General features: G+C 47.8%; 1 long non-coding RNA gene across 1 annotated transcript; it reads right to left on the bottom strand.

Moving 5' to 3' along the window:
• Nucleotides 1-2130: 2130 nt before the first annotated feature.
• Nucleotides 2131-4034, bottom strand: LOC115603209. The gene is made up of 3 exons (XR_003989827.1): nt 3739-4034; nt 3085-3198; nt 2131-2297 (listed from the first exon to the last, which is right to left on the bottom strand). It is a non-coding gene; the product is annotated as an uncharacterized LOC115603209 (long non-coding RNA).
• Between the last annotated feature and the right edge of the window lie 2422 nt (nt 4035-6456).

Raw genomic sequence — 6456 nt, 5'->3', positions numbered from 1 at the left:
AGGGGGAGAAAATAGAAAAGAAGGAAATCTGGCAAGCAGTCCGGATAGAGTTGCAGCAAGAGATAGTCACCACCATGGATCCAGCGGCATCCCGCTGGTCTGGAGTCTCCGTGTACTTTGGTGGGGGGAGTTCCACTCGCTGTTGGATCACACAGTCTTTTAGAGAGTCTTAGTGCATGCCAGTGCATGCCCTCAGTCCTGGCACACTGGTGCCGAGGGGCACATGCGGGGTGCGTGCCAACACTGCCTGATCATTTGCTGTGGGCTGCACATGCCTTGGGAGGTTGGGGCTCACCCATGCCCAGGCACATCCTCCACAGCGATGTGCCTGCCTTGACCTTGGTCGAGACTGGTTTCGGGTGGCTGCTTGTTCCTTATCCGTTCACAGCAGCCGAGCTTGGCTCAATTGTACATCTCACAGTGAGCTCACCAGGATTGCGAACAAGCTTTGAGACAGTCAGCTTAAAATATGGTCTCCAGCAGCACCCCGTGGCTCAAACATTGTTGTGTCTTCGTCCATGGTGGTGAAAAAGTAGGGAAAAAAGTGTGGGAAAAAGCATCATCTATACAGTCTTTACAACTGAGGTGTTAGGTTTAGGCCTGTTCTGCTAACAGGCAGGGTACACCACAAAGTGGCCACAAGCTACAGTTCATTAAACAAGCACACTAAAGCAAATAAGCACGCTCATGCAAATCAGGTATATATGTCTCTAAATATAGCAAATAAGTAGAAGAAAGCAAATCAGTTTTGATAAGTAAAGGAAAGTGAGGAAATGTAAAGTAGAGGAAAACGAGCAATGCATCAAATCATTACTGCATAGAGAGAACAGAGATTAAGAAGAAATCCATCACCAATTTGGGTGACATGGGTTAGTGTGTGGTGTCCCCGCCTATGGCAGGGGGGGTGGAACTACATGATCTTAAGGTCCTTTCCAACCCTAACTGTTCTATGATTCTATGAATCAGCACTGAGTCATCCTCCAGGCCCACACTTCCGCTGGGAAGCCCCGTTGCAGCCGATGCCGGGAGCCTCAGGTAATTGGGAAAGTTCCTACGTGGTGCGTCCACCCATGGGTGAGGCCTCAGATTCGGCTACAAGAGCGTCCTGCTTTTATACCCTTAGAAACACAACCGGCTTTATGCCAGCTCTGTCACTGTTTACTCGTGGGGCCGTGCAGTTTCTCATCATCTCAGTGTTGGCTGCGCCGAGAGCGTTGGCCAGGCGCCCCGGCGTGCCCAAGTGGGAAGCTCATAGAACAGATGCACCCTCATATTTTCCTGCCTCTTTCTGACAAACAGTCACCATGAACATACACATATATACTCTACCCAATACACTGTGACACAAACATCCTGTGTTATGTCTCTCAGTCAGGAGAGGGAATCAACTCTCAGTGAGGTTCCCATCCATTACAGAGTCCCAGCCAAATCCAAGCAGAGTACCTGTATGCACGTAGAGGAAGCAGCAAATGGAGGGAAGAAAAATAATGGAAAAGAATATTTCATTTTCACAAAATAATGGAAAACAACAACAATTCTCTTCCTGATGTAGACACTCAAGTTTGCTACTGCACTTGAAAAGAATCTGAACACAAACAAAACTCCCTTGGAGCCAAGACTCCCCATCTTCTAAGAGCCTTCTGAGCTTTCACAATGGCACACACAATCCTGACTTCCACAGGAGAAACTCAAAGGTACGCTTCTCTTTAGCTGGACATTTGTGATGGAGGATCTAGGGGAGTACTGGGCTTGAATATCCCATGAGGGAGGGAACCTCTGCTTTTGTAACATAGGGACACAGGGCTATGACTTCAGTTTTCCAGAGAAAAGAATGTTGTGCTTTGATTTGATTAACCCTAGTGTGATTGGTGGAAGAAGCCTCAGCATCTGTATTGCAGGCAGCTTGCTTTCACAAGTCACACAGTCTTTATGGTGAAGATTTCCTGTGCCACACACCTCACAAATTACTTTGCCCTTTTAAACAGAGAAAGAATACATTTCACTTAATATCTCAAAACTATCAACAACACTAATAAGAAGAGGACTTGATCTTCCAGAGTGCTGTGGTTATTCAGCCCTGCAGATAGAAGAGATCCTTCAAGTCTGTGCTGTGGGCTTCAGGTTTTAGTTAGGCCATAGTGCCTGCTCATCACAAATCCATGGATCTTGGTGACAATTCATTTTAAAGTACGGTCCAGTTCCCTCAGGAGATCCAGCATCAATACCTCCCCATGTTTGTATAGACTAGTGTCAGTTTGCTTAGTCACTGCACTCACACAAAACAGAAAGTCCAGTATCTGCAAGGAAAACGATTCTTACACCCCTGAGGGTGCCCTAACACAGTCACTATTATCAAGCGAGATTCCACCAGAGCTGAGAATAATGAGTCTGCTGTTTTGATGGCTGACACCAAATAGTTCAAGACTGCCTTCGCACCTGCATCAGGACTGCCATAAAACATCCAATGTGGGGCAGTGGCTATAATCTACCAATTGTGGACATGCAGTATCAGTTGGCTCCTTCTCAGACCCTTTCCCCTGACTGGAGGCTTTGAGGATGGCCCCTACCTAGGTCCCCATACCCTTGGGGAGGGAGTATTCTATAGGGTACCTTTTGTCTAGTTAAGCCCACCAGCACTTTTAGATCACTGACTAATACTGCGCTTGAGCTTTTTGGCCATCTTCCCACTGCTCCAGTCCCACCAGCCCATCTGTGCTAAGCACTTACAATCAAATGAGGGAAGCAGAGTAATGAGCACCTATTTAATAAACTTAAAATGTTCAGTAATACTAAGGCCATAAATGATAGAATCAGAGAATATCTTCCTACTGAACACAAGTGCACGTGTTCCTGTCTTTCACACTGCTACCTCCTGTGCTCTTCAAGATGCCTTCCTGAGCTTATGTGGTTTACCTTTAATGTGTATTTCTATTCAAGGTGGTTTGAATCCTACTAACCCTTAAAGCTGTCATCATGTATTTAGAGAAATCCAATCTGGATCAAACTATTTTTCATGAAGTCATCCGTTAGAAAAATGCATGCCAGGAGGTAAATTGCTGTTTTGTTAGATTTATTCCCAATTACCTTTACGCAGATGTTGGTTTGGGGCTGCAGCTGTGGAGCTATTGGTGACTCACATCCAATGCAAGAGGGTGTATTCACTGGCAGGAGGTGTCTGCACTCAAGACATGGTGCCATCTGAAGAAAAAGCCACATCACATCATGTCATTAAGGTCATCAGGAGGTTTTCAGTATTTTCCTGCTTAGAGTCTACAGCAGCAAAGTCACTAAAAACATAGCAACTGACAGCCACAGCTGCTGGTACTGATCCTTACAGATCAAAGGCTATTGAGAAAATATGGAGGCAACTGGAAAGAGTGACTTTACTGACAACTAAAACTAGGCCAGAAAGGTAATAAGTTAGTTTTCAGTAGAATTAAAAAGCTGCTCTCAACTGTAGGAGATTATGAACCTAATCTAAAGAGGTGGTGAATATTCTCGGACATCACTTGAAACTACAGTATTGCTACAGACAAGATATCTTTCTGATGATACAGGGGAAAAATTACACCACTGACTTTTGAGATCAGGTTATTATCTCTTGGGAAGAGCTTAGAGGAGACAGTTATAGGCATCACTGTAAAAAATTGGTGCTCTTACATATATGCCCACACCTGCCCCTGTTGAAGGTTTCAGGCATGATGGATCTTCTACAGTTATGACATAAGCAGTAGTTACTAACTAACTGCACTAGTTAGCACTGGAACAAGATGCATATGCAGGTCCTGAAGATGCGGTGGGTGTTGTTGCAGGATGAAGAGGAACCTGAATTTGGTAATGTTTCCTGACACTGGTGAATAAAACACAATTTACTTTTCCATTCTTACCCTTACTAGCATGTATGGCACTTGAAGGAATCTATGGTTCATTTTGCCCATCATTTAAGAATTACATCCAGTGCTAAAGGTATTGAACAAAATCACAGAATCATAGAATCCCAGACTGGTTTGGGTTGCAAGAGACCTTAGAGCTCATCCTGCTCCAACCCCCTACCATGGGCAGGGACACCTTCCACTAGAGCAGGTTGCTCCAAGCCCCTGTGTCCAACCTGGCCTTGAACACTGCCAGGGATGGGGCAGCCACAGCTTCTCCGGGCACCCTGTGCCAGCGTCCCACCACCCTCACAGGGAAGAAATTCCTCCTAAGATCCCATCTCAATCTCCCCTCTGGCAGGTTAAAGTCATTCCCTCTTGTCCTGTCCCTATAGGCCCTTGTCCAAAGCCCCTCTCCAGGTTTCTTGTAGCCCCTTTAGGCTCTGGAAGCTGCTCTAAGGTCTCCTCAGAGCCTTCTCCTCTCCAGGTTGAACCAGCACAGCTCTCTCAGCCTCGGATGTTTATCTCCTGGGCTCTGGGTGAAGGCCAATGATCCACAGAGGACGTGGATGAGAAATTAATAAAATATACTATACTTTCACACACTGGTTTTTGCAGTCAAAGCAAATTGAACAGCTTAAGAGCTTCATCTTGGAAGCAATCAAGACTGCTACCAGGTATGAAACAACTCATATGTCAGTAATATTGTTGGAATGCATAAAATTAAGTGCAAGTAGAGTTGGTGCATCAACACATGCTCATGAATTTTCTAAGTTCCTTAATGAAATGTGCCCTCATGGAAATGATCATGAAACGCAAACTAAAGTCTCGAGGCTCAAAGTTTCACATGAACACGCAAGAGAAGTTTTTACCTGGATTCAAAGCTCTTATTCAGACCTGATTTCATTTCTAGAAGAGGATTTGTGTCTACTTCATGGTTAGCCTTCCCTGGAAGAGGGATTCCAAGTAGCATGACCTGAGGAACTGGGACAGAGCCAGCCGCCACTTTCTCCACAGTGCTCTCTAAGGAGGAAAACCAAAAAGGCAGATGATAATTTTTCTGAACAGAAGAATGCATTGAGAGATACGGTCTTTTCATTTGATTCCTGTCTTCATTTGTTTCCCTTAAAAGAGAGAACACCAGATTCTTTAAAGTGTTATTCCCCATTGCACGATTTTCACACTGAAAAGGAGCAAGGTCCTAACAACCATCCCAATTCTAACTTACTCTCCTGTTGAAGAACTGTGAACAAAGCTCGAGACAAGCACTGTTGCTTTCATTTCACTTCAACCTTCCTTGCTCAAGTCTGGTTCCCATGTGTTCCAGGGAAACACCTTTAGCATCATACATCAATGATACCTGGTAGGAGTGAGTAACAAGGAAGTCTCTCCACCCTAATGGCACATTGGAGCCAGCCTCTTCTTTCATTGCAGCTATCTGAATAGATACAAGATGTCCTGCAAAGGGCTAAAGCAAGACAGCCACTGCTTAAGCTTATCTCAGCTTCTCTGTGCATTAAGTATATACCTATCAAACAGGTGCCAAACATGATTTCTCATAATTTACATACTCATTGTCATGTCACACAATTCAAGAATGATAAATTGCATTTGGATACAATAACATTTTGCAGTACACGAAGATGTGCTCCAGACCTTGGGAACTGATACTCAGGGCCAGGAAACGTGTCTGCACTGCAAATATTTCGTTCTGCAACCAACCCTTTAATCCTCCAGACACATCTCTTACACCAGTCATCAACACAGACAGTACTGATTCAGCACGGGAGGGGTTCCTTAGTCCGTGCTCTGCCTGGGGCTGTGCTGGGATGAGGCACAGCATTGCCTGCAGGTGCCCATCTCCTTGCCTGGGTTGCCTAAAACAGTGCTTAAGGACTGTGGCAGTTCTCAGCCAAACTCTCTTGGGCTGCACCAGCAAAAGCGTGGACCAAAAGCACAGGACCTCGGTTCAGCCTCCTGAGAGCCCAGCCCTGGGGGGACACAATGGTCCTGCCGCCATCCCCAGCATGCCCAGCCCCTGCCCCAGCGTGGGCTCCATCCCTGCCTGCACTTACCCTGCCGGCTCAGGCCCCGCTGCCCGTCCCCTCCTGGCACAGCCCAGCCCACCTCCCCCCACTGCAGCCCTGCTCTACCCCCTGCCCACCCCGCTCCATCCCGTCCCACAGCCCTGACCCCCCCACTGCAGCCCTGCTCCCGACCCCCTGCTACCCGGCTCCATCCCAACCCACAGCCCTGCCCGATCCCGCCTCCATCTCCGTTCGATCCCGGCTCCTTCCGGTTCGATCCTGGTTCGATCCCGGCTCCATCCCGGCTCCCTCCGGCTCCATCCCAGCTCCCTCCGGCTCCATCCCAGCTCCCTCCGCCTCCATCCCGGCTCCCTCCGCCTCCATCCCGGCCTCTCCCCTCCACACCCCCACGCTCTCCCGCTCCCACACACGCCGCGCCCGCCCCTTCCCGCCCTGCCCTCCGTGGCGCCGGCTCTGCCGTCATCCCCCCGCGCCGGGCGGTGTCATGGCGGCGGTGCAGGCGGAGGGGAAGGTTCCTGCCAAGAAACACCAAGGGC

This window comes from Strigops habroptila, unplaced genomic scaffold (genome assembly GCF_004027225.2).
Source record: "Strigops habroptila isolate Jane unplaced genomic scaffold, bStrHab1.2.pri NW_022045625.1_ctg1, whole genome shotgun sequence".
Classification (NCBI taxonomy): Eukaryota; Metazoa; Chordata; class Aves; order Psittaciformes; family Psittacidae; genus Strigops; species Strigops habroptila.
The sequence above is the reverse complement of the archived record's forward strand: the minus strand, read 5'-3'. Positions and strand labels throughout refer to the sequence as shown.